Source organism: Hypomesus nipponensis, chromosome 12, assembly GCF_054491055.1.
Source record: "Hypomesus nipponensis isolate SF chromosome 12, ASM5449105v1, whole genome shotgun sequence".
Lineage (NCBI taxonomy): Eukaryota > Metazoa > Chordata > Actinopteri > Osmeriformes > Osmeridae > Hypomesus > Hypomesus nipponensis.
In genome coordinates, this window is record NC_140372.1 from 16,200,001 (window position 1) to 16,212,500 (window position 12,500).

Genomic DNA, 12,500 nt, shown 5'->3' on the forward strand with positions numbered 1-12,500 from the left:
CAATTGACAATGCAAGGTGGTCTCTCTCTCTCTCTCTCTCGTGTCAAAATGAAAACAGCTTCCAGCCCCTTTCATGAAGGACTACTTGTGCATATTGCAAGATGTCAGTTTCTAAGTTAATGAGCAAAAGAGCATACAGCACCTGGTATTCCCAGGCGGTCTCCCATCCAAGTACTAACCAGGCCCGACCCTGCTTAGCTTCCGAGATCAGACGAGATCAGGCGTTGCCAGGCTGGTATGGCCGTACGAAATAAGTTGACAACCATAGGCTACTTATCCATATACAGATTTAGCAATTGACAATGCAAGGTGGTCTCTCTCTCTCTCTCTCTCTCTCGTGTCAAAATGAAAACAGCTTCCAGCCCCTTTCATGAAGGACTACTTGTGCATATTGCAAGATTTCAGTTTCTAAGTGAATGAGCAAAAGAGCATACAGCACCTGGTATTCCCAGGCGGTCTCCCATCCAAGTACTAACCAGGCCCGACCCTGCTTAGCTTCCGAGATCAGGCGTTGCCAGGCTGGTATGGCCGTACGAAATAAGTTGACAACCATAGGCTACTTATCCATATACAGATTTAGCAATTGACAATGCAAGGTAGTCTCTCTCTCTCTCTCTCTCTCTCTCTCTCTCTCTCTCGTGTCAAAATGAAAACAGCTTCCAGCCCCTTTCATGAAGGACTACTTGTGCATATTGCAAGATGTCAGTTTCTAAGTTAATGAGCAAAAGAGCATACAGCACCTGGTATTCCCAGGCGGTCTCCCATCCAAGTACTAACAAGGCCCGACCCTGCTTATCTTCCGAGATCAGACGAGATTGGGTGTTGCCAGGCTGGTATGGCCGTACGAAATAAGTTGACAACCATAGGCTACTTATCCATATACAGATTTAGCAATTGACAATGCAAGGTGGTCTCTCTCTCTCTCGTGTCAAAATGAAAACAGCTTCCAGCCCCTTTCATGAAGGACTACTTGTGCATATTGCAAGATTTCAGTTTCTAAGTGAATGAGCAAAAGAGCATACAGCACCTGGTATTCCCAGGCGGTCTCCCATCCAAGTACTAACCAGGCCCGACCCTGCTTAGCTTCCGAGATCAGACGAGATCGGGCGTTGCCAGGCTGGTATGGCCGTACGAAATAAGTTGACAACCATAGGCTACTTATCCATATACAGATTTAGCAATTGACAATGCAAGGTGGTCTCTCTCTCTCTCTCTCTCTCGTGTCAAAATGAAAACAGCTTCCAGCCCCTTTCATGAAGGACTACTTGTGCATATTGCAAGATTTCAGTTTCTAAGTGAATGAGCAAAAGAGCATACAGCACCTGGTATTCCCAGGCGGTCTCCCATCCAAGTACTAACCAGGCCCGACCCTGCTTAGCTTCCGAGATCAGACGAGATCGGGCGTTGCCAGGCTGGTATGGCCGTACGAAATAAGTTGACAACCATAGGCTACTTATCCATATACAGATTTGGCAATTGACAATGCAAGGTGGTCTCTCTCTCTCTCTCTCTCTCTCTCGTGTCAAAATGAAAACAGCTTCCAGCCCCTTTCATGAAGGACTACTTGTGCATATTGCAAGATTTCAGTTTCTAAGTGAATGAGCAAAAGAGCATACAGCACCTGGTATTCCCAGGCGGTCTCCCATCCAAGTACTAACCAGGCCCGACCCTGCTTAGCTTCCGAGATCAGACGAGATCGGGCGTTGCCAGGCTGGTATGGCCGTACGAAATAAGTTGACAACCATAGGCTACTTATCCATATACAGATTCGGCAATTGACAATGCAAGGTGGTCTCTCTCTCTCTCTCTCTCTCTCTCGTGTCAAAATGAAAACAGCTTCCAGCCCCTTTCATGAAGGACTACTTGTGCATATTGCAAGATTTCAGTTTCTAAGTGAATGAGCAAAAGAGCATACAGCACCTGGTATTCCCAGGCGGTCTCCCATCCAAGTACTAACCAGGCCCGACCCTGCTTAGCTTCCGAGATCAGACGAGATCGGGCGTTGCCAGGCTGGTATGGCCGTACGAAATAAGTTGACAACCATAGGCTACTTATCCATATACAGATTTGGCAATTGACAATGCAAGGTGGTCTCTCTCTCTCTCTCTCTCTCTCTCTCGTGTCAAAATGAAAACAGCTTCCAGCCCCTTTCATGAAGGACTACTTGTGCATATTGCAAGATTTCAGTTTCTAAGTGAATGAGCAAAAGAGCATACAGCACCTGGTATTCCCAGGCGGTCTCCCATCCAAGTACTAACCAGGCCCGACCCTGCTTAGCTTACGAGATCAGACGAGATCGGGCGTTGCCAGGCTGGTATGGCCGTACGAAATAAGTTGACAACCATAGGCTACTTATCCATATACAGATTTGGCAATTGACAATGCAAGGTGGTCTCTCTCTCGTGTCAAAATGAAAACAGCTTCCAGCCCCTTTCATGAAGGACTACTTGTGCATATTGCAAGATTTCAGTTTCTAAGTGAATGAGCATACAGCACCTGGTATTCCCAGGCGGTCTCCCATCCAAGTACTAACCAGGCCCGACCCTGCTTAGCTTCCGAGATCAGACGAGATCGGGCGTTGCCAGGCTGGTATGGCCGTACGAAATAAGTTGACAACCATAGGCTACTTATCCATATACAGATTTGGCAATTGACAATGCAAGGTGGTCTCTCTCTCTCTCTCTCTCTCTCTCTCTCTCTCTCGTGTCAAAATGAAAACAGCTTCCAGCCCCTTTCATGAAGGACTACTTGTGCATATTGCAAGATTTCAGTTTCTAAGTGAATGAGCAAAAGAGCATACAGCACCTGGTATTCCCAGGCGGTCTCCCATCCAAGTACTAACCAGGCCCGACCCTGCTTAGCTTCCGAGATCGGGCGTTGCCAGGCTGGTATGGCCGTACGAAATAAGTTGACAACCATAGGCTACTTATCCATATACAGATTTGGCAATTGACAATGCAAGGTGGTCTCTCTCTCGTGTCAAAATGAAAACAGCTTCCAGCCCCTTTCATGAAGGACTACTTGTGCATATTGCAAGATTTCAGTTTCTAAGTGAATGAGCATACAGCACCTGGTATTCCCAGGCGGTCTCCCATCCAAGTACTAACCAGGCCCGACCCTGCTTAGCTTCCGAGATCAGACGAGATCGGGCGTTGCCAGGCTGGTATGGCCGTACGAAATAAGTTGACAACCATAGGCTACTTATCCATATACAGATTTGGCAATTGACAATGCAAGGTGGTCTCTCTCTCTCTCTCTCTCTCTCTCTCGTGTCAAAATGAAAACAGCTTCCAGCCCCTTTCATGAAGGACTACTTGTGCATATTGCAAGATTTCAGTTTCTAAGTGAATGAGCAAAAGAGCATACAGCACCTGGTATTCCCAGGCGGTCTCCCATCCAAGTACTAACCAGGCCCGACCCTGCTTAGCTTCCGAGATCGGGCGTTGCCAGGCTGGTATGGCCGTACGAAATAAGTTGACAACCATAGGCTACTTATCCATATACAGATTTGGCAATTGACAATGCAAGGTGGTCTCTCTCTCTCTCTCTCTCTCTCTCTCGTGTCAAAATGAAAACAGCTTCCAGCCCCTTTCATGAAGGACTACTTGTGCATATTGCAAGATTTCAGTTTCTAAGTGAATGAGCAAAAGAGCATACAGCACCTGGTATTCCCAGGCGGTCTCCCATCCAAGTACTAACCAGGCCCGACCCTGCTTAGCTTCCGAGATCGGGCGTTGCCAGGCTGGTATGGCCGTACGAAATAAGTTGACAACCATAGGCTACTTATCCATATACAGATTTGGCAATTGACAATGCAAGGTGGTCTCTCTCTCTCTCTCTCTCTCTCTCTCTCTCGTGTCAAAATGAAAACAGCTTCCAGCCCCTTTCATGAAGGACTACTTGTGCATATTGCAAGATTTCAGTTTCTAAGTGAATGAGCAAAAGAGCATACAGCACCTGGTATTCCCAGGCGGTCTCCCATCCAAGTACTAACCAGGCCCGACCCTGCTTAGCTTCCGAGATCGGGCGTTGCCAGGCTGGTATGGCCGTACGAAATAAGTTGACAACCATAGGCTACTTATCCATATACAGATTTAGCAATTGACAATGCAAGGTGGTCTCTCTCTCTCTCTCTCGTGTCAAAATGAAAACAGCTTCCAGCCCCTTTCATGAAGGACTACTTGTGCATATTGCAAGATGTCAGTTTCTAAGTGAATGAGCAAAAGAGCATACAGCACCTGGTATTCCCAGGCGGTCTCCTATCCAAGTACTAACCAGGCCCGACCCTGCTTAGCTTCCGAGATCGGGCGTTGCCAGGCTGGTATGGCCGTACGAAATAAGTTGACAACCATAGGCTACTTATCCATATACAGATTTAGCAATTGACAATGCAAGGTGGTCTCTCTCTCTCTCTCTCGTGTCAAAATGAAAACAGCTTCCAGCCCCTTTCATGAAGGACTACTTGTGCATATTGCAAGATGTCAGTTTCTAAGTGAATGAGCAAAAGAGCATACAGCACCTGGTATTCCCAGGCGGTCTCCCATCCAAGTACTAACCAGGCCCGACCCTGCTTAGCTTCCGAGATCAGACGAGATCGGGCGTTGCCAGGCTGGTATGGCCGTACGAAATAAGTTGACAACCATAGGCTACTTATCCATATACAGATTTAGCAATTGACAATGCAAGGTAGTCTCTCTCTCTCTCTCTCTCGTGTCAAAATGAAAACAGCTTCCAGCCCCTTTCATGAAGGACTACTTGTGCATATTGCAAGATTTCAGTTTCTAAGTGAATGAGCAAAAGAGCATACAGCACCTGGTATTCCCAGGCGGTCTCCCATCCAAGTACTAACCAGGCCCGACCCTGCTTAGCTTCCGAGATCAGACGAGATCGGGCGTTGCCAGGCTGGTATGGCCGTACGAAATAAGTTGACAACCATAGGCTACTTATCCATATACAGATTTAGCAATTGACAATGCAAGGTAGTCTCTCTCTCTCTCTCTCTCTCTCTCTCTCTCTCTCGTGTCAAAATGAAAACAGCTTCCAGCCCCTTTCATGAAGGACTACTTGTGCATATTGCAAGATGTCAGTTTCTAAGTGAATGAGCAAAAGAGCATACAGCACCTGGTATTCCCAGGCGGTCTCCCATCCAAGTACTAACCAGGCCCGACCCTGCTTAGCTTCCGAGATCAGACGAGATCGGGCGTTGCCAGGCTGGTATGGCCGTACGAAATAAGTTGACAACCATAGGCTACTTATCCATATACAGATTTAGCAATTGACAATGCAAGGTAGTCTCTCTCTCTCTCTCTCTCTCTCTCTCTCTCGTGTCAAAATGAAAACAGCTTCCAGCCCCTTTCATGAAGGACTACTTGTGCATATTGCAAGATTTCAGTTTCTAAGTGAATGAGCAAAAGAGCATACAGCACCTGGTATTCCCAGGCGGTCTCCCATCCAAGTACTAACCAGGCCCAACCCTGCTTAGCTTCCGAGATCAGACGAGATCGGGCGTTGCCAGGCTGGTATGGCCGTACGAAATAAGTTGACAACCATAGGCTACTTATCCATATACAGATTTAGCAATTGACAATGCAAGGTGGTCTCTCTCTCTCCCTCTCGTGTCAAAATGAAAACAGCTTCCAGCCCCTTTCATGAAGGACTACTTGTGCATATTGCAAGATTTCAGTTTCTAAGTGAATGAGCATACAGCACCTGGTATTCCCAGGCGGTCTCCCATCCAAGTACTAACCAGGCCCGACCCTGCTTAGCTTCCGAGATCAGACGAGATCGGGCGTTGCCAGGCTGGTATGGCCGTACGAAATAAGTTGACAACCATAGGCTACTTATCCATATACAGATTTAGCAATTGAGAATGCAAGGTAGTCTCTCTCTCTCTCTCTCGTGTCAAAATGAAAACAGCTTCCAGCCCCTTTCATGAAGGACTACTTGTGCATATTGCAAGATTTCAGTTTCTAAGTGAATGAGCAAAAGAGCATACAGCACCTGGTATTCCCAGGCGGTCTCCCATCCAAGTACTAACCAGGCCCGACCCTGCTTAGCTTCCGAGATCAGACGAGATCGGGCGTTGCCAGGCTGGTATGGCCGTACGAAATAAGTTGACAACCATAGGCTACTTATCCATATACAGATTTAGCAATTGACAATGCAAGGTGGTCTCTCTCTCTCTCTCTCTCTCTCTCTCTCTCTCTCGTGTCAAAATGAAAACAGCTTCCAGCCCCTTTCATGAAGGACTACTTGTGCATATTGCAAGATGTCAGTTTCTAAGTGAATGAGCAAAAGAGCATACAGCACCTGGTATTCCCAGGCGGTCTCCCATCCAAGTACTAACCAGGCCCGACCCTGCTTAGCTTCCGAGATCAGACGAGATCGGGCGTTGCCAGGCTGGTATGGCCGTACGAAATAAGTTGACAACCATAGGCTACTTATCCATATACAGATTTGGCAATTGACAATGCAAGGTGGTCTCTCTCTCTCTCTCTCTCTCTCTCGTGTCAAAATGAAAACAGCTTCCAGCCCCTTTCATGAAGGACTACTTGTGCATATTGCAAGATTTCAGTTTCTAAGTGAATGAGCAAAAGAGCATACAGCACCTGGTATTCCCAGGCGGTCTCCCATCCAAGTACTAACCAGGCCCGACCCTGCTTAGCTTACGAGATCAGACGAGATCGGGCGTTGCCAGGCTGGTATGGCCGTACGAAATAAGTTGACAACCATAGGCTACTTATCCATATACAGATTTGGCAATTGACAATGCAAGGTGGTCTCTCTCGTGTCAAAATGAAAACAGCTTCCAGCCCCTTTCATGAAGGACTACTTGTGCATATTGCAAGATTTCAGTTTCTAAGTGAATGAGCATACAGCACCTGGTATTCCCAGGCGGTCTCCCATCCAAGTACTAACCAGGCCCGACCCTGCTTAGCTTCCGAGATCAGACGAGATCGGGCGTTGCCAGGCTGGTATGGCCGTACGAAATAAGTTGACAACCATAGGCTACTTATCCATATACAGATTTAGCAATTGACAATGCAAGGTGGTCTCTCTCTCTCTCTCTCTCTCGTGTCAAAATGAAAACAGCTTCCAGCCCCTTTCATGAAGGACTACTTGTGCATATTGCAAGATTTCAGTTTCTAAGTGAATGAGCAAAAGAGCATACAGCACCTGGTATTCCCAGGCGGTCTCCCATCCAAGTACTAACCAGGCCCGACCCTGCTTAGCTTCTGAGATCAGACGAGATCGGGCGTTGCCAGGCTGGTATGGCCGTACGAAATAAGTTGACAACCATAGGCTACTTATCCATATACAGATTTAGCAATTGACAATGCAAGGTGGTCTCTCTCTCTCTCTCTCTCTCTCTCTCGTGTCAAAATGAAAACAGCTTCCAGCCCCTTTCATGAAGGACTACTTGTGCATATTGCAAGATGTCAGTTTCTAAGTGAATGAGCAAAAGAGCATACAGCACCTGGTATTCCAAGGCGGTCTCCCATCCAAGTACTAACCAGGCCCGACCCTGCTTAGCTTCCGAGATCAGGCGTTGCCAGGCTGGTATGGCCGTACGAAATAAGTTGACAACCATAGGCTACTTATCCATATACAGATTTAGCAATTGACAATGCAAGGTGGTCTCTCTCTCTCTCTCTCTCTCGTGTCAAAATGAAAACAGCTTCCAGCCCCTTTCATGAAGGACTACTTGTGCATATTGCAAGATTTCAGTTTCTAAGTGAATGAGCAAAAGAGCATACAGCACCTGGTATTCCCAGGCGGTCTCCCATCCAAGTACTAACCAGGCCCGACCCTGCTTAGCTTACGAGATCAGACGAGATCGGGCGTTGCCAGGCTGGTATGGCCGTACGAAATAAGTTGACAACCATAGGCTACTTATCCATATACAGATTTGGCAATTGACAATGCAAGGTGGTCTCTCTCTCGTGTCAAAATGAAAACAGCTTCCAGCCCCTTTCATGAAGGACTACTTGTGCATATTGCAAGATTTCAGTTTCTAAGTGAATGAGCATACAGCACCTGGTATTCCCAGGCGGTCTCCCATCCAAGTACTAACCAGGCCCGACCCTGCTTAGCTTCCGAGATCAGACGAGATCGGGCGTTGCCAGGCTGGTATGGCCGTACGAAATAAGTTGACAACTATAGGCTACTTATCCATATACAGATTTGGCAATTGACAATGCAAGGTGGTCTCTCTCTCTCTCTCTCTCTCTCTCTCTCTCTCTCTCTCTCTCTCTCGTGTCAAAATGAAAACAGCTTCCAGCCCCTTTCATGAAGGACTACTTGTGCATATTGCAAGATTTCAGTTTCTAAGTGAATGAGCAAAAGAGCATACAGCACCTGGTATTCCCAGGCGGTCTCCCATCCAAGTACTAACCAGGCCCGACCCTGCTTAGCTTCCGAGATCGGGCGTTGCCAGGCTGGTATGGCCGTACGAAATAAGTTGACAACCATAGGCTACTTATCCATATACAGATTTAGCAATTGACAATGCAAGGTGGTCTCTCTCTCTCTCTCTCGTGTCAAAATGAAAACAGCTTCCAGCCCCTTTCATGAAGGACTACTTGTGCATATTGCAAGATTTCAGTTTCTAAGTGAATGAGCAAAAGAGCATACAGCACCTGGTATTCCCAGGCGGTCTCCCATCCAAGTACTAACCAGGCCCGACCCTGCTTAGCTTCCGAGATCAGACGTTGCCAGGCTGGTATGGCCGTACGAAATAAGTTGACAACCATAGGCTACTTATCCATATACAGATTTAGCAATTGACAATGCAAGGTGGTCTCTCTCTCTCTCTCTCTCGTGTCAAAATGAAAACAGCTTCCAGCCCCTTTCATGAAGGACTACTTGTGCATATTGCAAGATGTCAGTTTCTAAGTTAATGAGCAAAAGAGCATACAGCACCTGGTATTCCCAGGCGGTCTCCCATCCAAGTACTAACCAGGCCCGACCCTGCTTAGCTTCCGAGATCAGACGAGATCAGGCGTTGCCAGGCTGGTATGGCCGTACGAAATAAGTTGACAACCATAGGCTACTTATCCATATACAGATTTAGCAATTGACAATGCAAGGTGGTCTCTCTCTCTCTCTCTCTCTCTCGTGTCAAAATGAAAACAGCTTCCAGCCCCTTTCATGAAGGACTACTTGTGCATATTGCAAGATTTCAGTTTCTAAGTGAATGAGCAAAAGAGCATACAGCACCTGGTATTCCCAAGCGGTCTCCCATCCAAGTACTAACCAGGCCCGACCCTGCTTAGCTTCCGAGATCAGGCGTTGCCAGGCTGGTATGGCCGTACGAAATAAGTTGACAACCATAGGCTACTTATCCATATACAGATTTAGCAATTGACAATGCAAGGTAGTCTCTCTCTCTCTCTCTCTCTCTCTCTCGTGTCAAAATGAAAACAGCTTCCAGCCCCTTTCATGAAGGACTACTTGTGCATATTGCAAGATGTCAGTTTCTAAGTTAATGAGCAAAAGAGCATACAGCACCTGGTATTCCCAGGCGGTCTCCCATCCAAGTACTAACAAGGCCCGACCCTGCTTATCTTCCGAGATCAGACGAGATTGGGTGTTGCCAGGCTGGTATGGCCGTACGAAATAAGTTGACAACCATAGGCTACTTATCCATATACAGATTTAGCAATTGACAATGCAAGGTGGTCTCTCTCTCTCTCGTGTCAAAATGAAAACAGCTTCCAGCCCCTTTCATGAAGGACTACTTGTGCATATTGCAAGATTTCAGTTTCTAAGTGAATGAGCAAAAGAGCATACAGCACCTGGTATTCCCAGGCGGTCTCCCATCCAAGTACTAACCAGGCCCGACCCTGCTTAGCTTCCGAGATCAGACGAGATCGGGCGTTGCCAGGCTGGTATGGCCGTACGAAATAAGTTGACAACCATAGGCTACTTATCCATATACAGATTTAGCAATTGACAATGCAAGGTGGTCTCTCTCTCTCTCTCTCTCTCGTGTCAAAATGAAAACAGCTTCCAGCCCCTTTCATGAAGGACTACTTGTGCATATTGCAAGATTTCAGTTTCTAAGTGAATGAGCAAAAGAGCATACAGCACCTGGTATTCCCAGGCGGTCTCCCATCCAAGTACTAACCAGGCCCAACCCTGCTTAGCTTCCGAGATCAGACGAGATCGGGCGTTGCCAGGCTGGTATGGCCGTACGAAATAAGTTGACAACCATAGGCTACTTATCCATATACAGATTTAGCAATTGACAATGCAAGGTGGTCTCTCTCTCTCTCTCTCTCTCTCTCTCTCTCTCGTGTCAAAATGAAAACAGCTTCCAGCCCCTTTCATGAAGGACTACTTGTGCATATTGCAAGATGTCAGTTTCTAAGTGAATGAGCAAAAGAGCATACAGCACCTGGTATTCCCAGGCGGTCTCCCATCCAAGTACTAACCAGGCCCGACCCTGCTTAGCTTCCGAGATCAGACGAGATCGGGCGTTGCCAGGCTGGTATGGCCGTACGAAATAAGTTGACAACCATAGGCTACTTATCCATATACAGATTTGGCAATTGACAATGCAAGGTGGTCTCTCTCTCTCTCTCTCTCTCTCTCTCGTGTCAAAATGAAAACAGCTTCCAGCCCCTTTCATGAAGGACTACTTGTGCATATTGCAAGATTTCAGTTTCTAAGTGAATGAGCAAAAGAGCATACAGCACCTGGTATTCCCAGGCGGTCTCCCATCCAAGTACTAACCAGGCCCGACCCTGCTTAGCTTCCGAGATCAGACGAGATCGGGCGTTGCCAGGCTGGTATGGCCGTACGAAATAAGTTGACAACCATAGGCTACTTATCCATATACAGATTTGGCAATTGACAATGCAAGGTGGTCTCTCTCTCGTGTCAAAATGAAAACAGCTTCCAGCCCCTTTCATGAAGGACTACTTGTGCATATTGCAAGATTTCAGTTTCTAAGTGAATGAGCATACAGCACCTGGTATTCCCAGGCGGTCTCCCATCCAAGTACTAACCAGGCCCGACCCTGCTTAGCTTCCGAGATCAGACGAGATCGGGCGTTGCCAGGCTGGTATGGCCGTACGAAATAAGTTGACAACCATAGGCTACTTATCCATATACAGATTTGGCAATTGACAATGCAAGGTGGTCTCTCTCTCTCTCTCTCTCTCTCTCTCTCGTGTCAAAATGAAAACAGCTTCCAGCCCCTTTCATGAAGGACTACTTGTGCATATTGCAAGATTTCAGTTTCTAAGTGAATGAGCAAAAGAGCATACAGCACCTGGTATTCCCAGGCGGTCTCCCATCCAAGTACTAACCAGGCCCGACCCTGCTTAGCTTCCGAGATCGGGCGTTGCCAGGCTGGTATGGCCGTACGAAATAAGTTGACAACCATAGGCTACTTATCCATATACAGATTTGGCAATTGACAATGCAAGGTGGTCTCTCTCTCGTGTCAAAATGAAAACAGCTTCCAGCCCCTTTCATGAAGGACTACTTGTGCATATTGCAAGATTTCAGTTTCTAAGTGAATGAGCATACAGCACCTGGTATTCCCAGGCGGTCTCCCATCCAAGTACTAACCAGGCCCGACCCTGCTTAGCTTCCGAGATCAGACGAGATCGGGCGTTGCCAGGCTGGTATGGCCGTACGAATTAAGTTGACAACCATAGGCTACTTATCCATATACAGATTTGGCAATTGACAATGCAAGGTGGTCTCTCTCTCTCTCTCTCTCTCTCTCTCTCTCGTGTCAAAATGAAAACAGCTTCCAGCCCCTTTCATGAAGGACTACTTGTGCATATTGCAAGATTTCAGTTTCTAAGTGAATGAGCAAAAGAGCATACAGCACCTGGTATTCCCAGGCGGTCTCCCATCCAAGTACTAACCAAACCCGACCCTGCTTAGCTTCCGAGATCGGGCGTTGCCAGGCTGGTATGGCCGTACGAAATAAGTTGACAACCATAGGCTACTTATCCATATACAGATTTGGCAATTGACAATGCAAGGTGGTCTCTCTCTCTCTCTCTCTCTCTCTCTCTCTCGTGTCAAAATGAAAACAGCTTCCAGCCCCTTTCATGAAGGACTACTTGTGCATATTGCAAGATTTCAGTTTCTAAGTGAATGAGCAAAAGAGCATACAGCACCTGGTATTCCCAGGCGGTCTCCCATCCAAGTACTAACCAGGCCCGACCCTGCTTAGCTTCCGAGATCGGGCGTTGCCAGGCTGGTATGGCCGTACGAAATAAGTTGACAACCATAGGCTACTTATCCATATACAGATTTAGCAATTGACAATGCAAGGTGGTCTCTCTCTCTCTCTCTCGTGTCAAAATGAAAACAGCTTCCAGCCCCTTTCATGAAGGACTACTTGTGCATATTGCAAGATGTCAGTTTCTAAGTGAATGAGCAAAAGAGCATACAGCACCTGGTATTCCCAGGCGGTCTCCCATCCAAGTACTAACCAGGCCCGACCCTGCTTAGCTTCCGAGATCGGGCGTTGC

The 12,500-nt window shown here is 47.1% G+C and overlaps 24 non-coding genes and 19 pseudogenes across 24 annotated transcripts; all 43 read right to left on the minus strand.

Moving 5' to 3' along the window:
- Window positions 1-130: 130 nt before the first annotated feature.
- On the minus strand, window positions 131-249 carry LOC146262441 (5S ribosomal RNA). Its single transcript, XR_014728482.1, has one exon. It is a non-coding gene; the product is annotated as a 5S ribosomal RNA (ribosomal RNA).
- A 178-nt stretch (window positions 250-427) lies between these two features.
- LOC146262442 (5S ribosomal RNA) lies at window positions 428-536 on the minus strand (annotated as a pseudogene).
- A 192-nt stretch (window positions 537-728) lies between these two features.
- On the minus strand, window positions 729-847 carry LOC146262443 (5S ribosomal RNA; annotated as a pseudogene).
- Window positions 848-1,015: 168 nt separating this feature from the next.
- LOC146262444 (5S ribosomal RNA) lies at window positions 1,016-1,134 on the minus strand. Its single transcript, XR_014724909.1, has one exon. It is a non-coding gene; the product is annotated as a 5S ribosomal RNA (ribosomal RNA).
- A 176-nt stretch (window positions 1,135-1,310) lies between these two features.
- On the minus strand, window positions 1,311-1,429 carry LOC146262445 (5S ribosomal RNA). Its single transcript, XR_014724910.1, has one exon. It is a non-coding gene; the product is annotated as a 5S ribosomal RNA (ribosomal RNA).
- Window positions 1,430-1,609: 180 nt separating this feature from the next.
- On the minus strand, window positions 1,610-1,728 carry LOC146262446 (5S ribosomal RNA). Its single transcript, XR_014724916.1, has one exon. It is a non-coding gene; the product is annotated as a 5S ribosomal RNA (ribosomal RNA).
- Window positions 1,729-1,908: 180 nt separating this feature from the next.
- LOC146262447 (5S ribosomal RNA) lies at window positions 1,909-2,027 on the minus strand. Its single transcript, XR_014724922.1, has one exon. It is a non-coding gene; the product is annotated as a 5S ribosomal RNA (ribosomal RNA).
- Window positions 2,028-2,209: 182 nt separating this feature from the next.
- Window positions 2,210-2,328, minus strand: LOC146262448 (5S ribosomal RNA; annotated as a pseudogene).
- A 156-nt stretch (window positions 2,329-2,484) lies between these two features.
- Window positions 2,485-2,603, minus strand: LOC146262449 (5S ribosomal RNA). Its single transcript, XR_014724923.1, has one exon. It is a non-coding gene; the product is annotated as a 5S ribosomal RNA (ribosomal RNA).
- Window positions 2,604-2,793: 190 nt separating this feature from the next.
- LOC146262450 (5S ribosomal RNA) lies at window positions 2,794-2,902 on the minus strand (annotated as a pseudogene).
- Window positions 2,903-3,058: 156 nt separating this feature from the next.
- Window positions 3,059-3,177, minus strand: LOC146262451 (5S ribosomal RNA). Its single transcript, XR_014724924.1, has one exon. It is a non-coding gene; the product is annotated as a 5S ribosomal RNA (ribosomal RNA).
- A 182-nt stretch (window positions 3,178-3,359) lies between these two features.
- On the minus strand, window positions 3,360-3,468 carry LOC146262452 (5S ribosomal RNA; annotated as a pseudogene).
- Window positions 3,469-3,650: 182 nt separating this feature from the next.
- LOC146262453 (5S ribosomal RNA) lies at window positions 3,651-3,759 on the minus strand (annotated as a pseudogene).
- A 186-nt stretch (window positions 3,760-3,945) lies between these two features.
- Window positions 3,946-4,054, minus strand: LOC146262454 (5S ribosomal RNA; annotated as a pseudogene).
- A 172-nt stretch (window positions 4,055-4,226) lies between these two features.
- Window positions 4,227-4,335, minus strand: LOC146262455 (5S ribosomal RNA; annotated as a pseudogene).
- A 172-nt stretch (window positions 4,336-4,507) lies between these two features.
- Window positions 4,508-4,626, minus strand: LOC146262456 (5S ribosomal RNA). Its single transcript, XR_014724925.1, has one exon. It is a non-coding gene; the product is annotated as a 5S ribosomal RNA (ribosomal RNA).
- Window positions 4,627-4,800: 174 nt separating this feature from the next.
- Window positions 4,801-4,919, minus strand: LOC146262457 (5S ribosomal RNA). Its single transcript, XR_014724926.1, has one exon. It is a non-coding gene; the product is annotated as a 5S ribosomal RNA (ribosomal RNA).
- A 190-nt stretch (window positions 4,920-5,109) lies between these two features.
- Window positions 5,110-5,228, minus strand: LOC146262458 (5S ribosomal RNA). Its single transcript, XR_014724927.1, has one exon. It is a non-coding gene; the product is annotated as a 5S ribosomal RNA (ribosomal RNA).
- A 186-nt stretch (window positions 5,229-5,414) lies between these two features.
- LOC146262459 (5S ribosomal RNA) lies at window positions 5,415-5,533 on the minus strand. Its single transcript, XR_014726098.1, has one exon. It is a non-coding gene; the product is annotated as a 5S ribosomal RNA (ribosomal RNA).
- A 164-nt stretch (window positions 5,534-5,697) lies between these two features.
- Window positions 5,698-5,816, minus strand: LOC146262460 (5S ribosomal RNA). Its single transcript, XR_014724928.1, has one exon. It is a non-coding gene; the product is annotated as a 5S ribosomal RNA (ribosomal RNA).
- A 172-nt stretch (window positions 5,817-5,988) lies between these two features.
- Window positions 5,989-6,107, minus strand: LOC146262461 (5S ribosomal RNA). Its single transcript, XR_014724929.1, has one exon. It is a non-coding gene; the product is annotated as a 5S ribosomal RNA (ribosomal RNA).
- A 190-nt stretch (window positions 6,108-6,297) lies between these two features.
- LOC146262462 (5S ribosomal RNA) lies at window positions 6,298-6,416 on the minus strand. The gene has a single exon (XR_014724930.1). It is a non-coding gene; the product is annotated as a 5S ribosomal RNA (ribosomal RNA).
- Window positions 6,417-6,596: 180 nt separating this feature from the next.
- LOC146262463 (5S ribosomal RNA) lies at window positions 6,597-6,715 on the minus strand (annotated as a pseudogene).
- A 154-nt stretch (window positions 6,716-6,869) lies between these two features.
- On the minus strand, window positions 6,870-6,988 carry LOC146262464 (5S ribosomal RNA). Its single transcript, XR_014724931.1, has one exon. It is a non-coding gene; the product is annotated as a 5S ribosomal RNA (ribosomal RNA).
- Window positions 6,989-7,164: 176 nt separating this feature from the next.
- On the minus strand, window positions 7,165-7,283 carry LOC146262465 (5S ribosomal RNA). The gene has a single exon (XR_014729245.1). It is a non-coding gene; the product is annotated as a 5S ribosomal RNA (ribosomal RNA).
- A 182-nt stretch (window positions 7,284-7,465) lies between these two features.
- Window positions 7,466-7,574, minus strand: LOC146262466 (5S ribosomal RNA; annotated as a pseudogene).
- Window positions 7,575-7,750: 176 nt separating this feature from the next.
- Window positions 7,751-7,869, minus strand: LOC146262467 (5S ribosomal RNA; annotated as a pseudogene).
- Window positions 7,870-8,025: 156 nt separating this feature from the next.
- LOC146262468 (5S ribosomal RNA) lies at window positions 8,026-8,144 on the minus strand. The gene has a single exon (XR_014724933.1). It is a non-coding gene; the product is annotated as a 5S ribosomal RNA (ribosomal RNA).
- A 202-nt stretch (window positions 8,145-8,346) lies between these two features.
- LOC146262469 (5S ribosomal RNA) lies at window positions 8,347-8,455 on the minus strand (annotated as a pseudogene).
- A 172-nt stretch (window positions 8,456-8,627) lies between these two features.
- LOC146262470 (5S ribosomal RNA) lies at window positions 8,628-8,736 on the minus strand (annotated as a pseudogene).
- Window positions 8,737-8,910: 174 nt separating this feature from the next.
- On the minus strand, window positions 8,911-9,029 carry LOC146262471 (5S ribosomal RNA). Its single transcript, XR_014728483.1, has one exon. It is a non-coding gene; the product is annotated as a 5S ribosomal RNA (ribosomal RNA).
- Window positions 9,030-9,207: 178 nt separating this feature from the next.
- Window positions 9,208-9,316, minus strand: LOC146262472 (5S ribosomal RNA; annotated as a pseudogene).
- A 182-nt stretch (window positions 9,317-9,498) lies between these two features.
- Window positions 9,499-9,617, minus strand: LOC146262473 (5S ribosomal RNA; annotated as a pseudogene).
- A 168-nt stretch (window positions 9,618-9,785) lies between these two features.
- Window positions 9,786-9,904, minus strand: LOC146262474 (5S ribosomal RNA). The gene has a single exon (XR_014724934.1). It is a non-coding gene; the product is annotated as a 5S ribosomal RNA (ribosomal RNA).
- A 176-nt stretch (window positions 9,905-10,080) lies between these two features.
- On the minus strand, window positions 10,081-10,199 carry LOC146262475 (5S ribosomal RNA). The gene has a single exon (XR_014726109.1). It is a non-coding gene; the product is annotated as a 5S ribosomal RNA (ribosomal RNA).
- Window positions 10,200-10,387: 188 nt separating this feature from the next.
- LOC146262476 (5S ribosomal RNA) lies at window positions 10,388-10,506 on the minus strand. The gene has a single exon (XR_014724935.1). It is a non-coding gene; the product is annotated as a 5S ribosomal RNA (ribosomal RNA).
- A 182-nt stretch (window positions 10,507-10,688) lies between these two features.
- LOC146262477 (5S ribosomal RNA) lies at window positions 10,689-10,807 on the minus strand. Its single transcript, XR_014724936.1, has one exon. It is a non-coding gene; the product is annotated as a 5S ribosomal RNA (ribosomal RNA).
- Window positions 10,808-10,963: 156 nt separating this feature from the next.
- Window positions 10,964-11,082, minus strand: LOC146262478 (5S ribosomal RNA). The gene has a single exon (XR_014724937.1). It is a non-coding gene; the product is annotated as a 5S ribosomal RNA (ribosomal RNA).
- A 184-nt stretch (window positions 11,083-11,266) lies between these two features.
- LOC146262479 (5S ribosomal RNA) lies at window positions 11,267-11,375 on the minus strand (annotated as a pseudogene).
- Window positions 11,376-11,531: 156 nt separating this feature from the next.
- LOC146262480 (5S ribosomal RNA) lies at window positions 11,532-11,650 on the minus strand. Its single transcript, XR_014724938.1, has one exon. It is a non-coding gene; the product is annotated as a 5S ribosomal RNA (ribosomal RNA).
- A 186-nt stretch (window positions 11,651-11,836) lies between these two features.
- On the minus strand, window positions 11,837-11,945 carry LOC146262481 (5S ribosomal RNA; annotated as a pseudogene).
- Window positions 11,946-12,131: 186 nt separating this feature from the next.
- Window positions 12,132-12,240, minus strand: LOC146262482 (5S ribosomal RNA; annotated as a pseudogene).
- A 172-nt stretch (window positions 12,241-12,412) lies between these two features.
- The window catches only part of LOC146262483 (5S ribosomal RNA), a 109-nt pseudogene continuing 21 nt past the window's right edge, over window positions 12,413-12,500 (minus strand).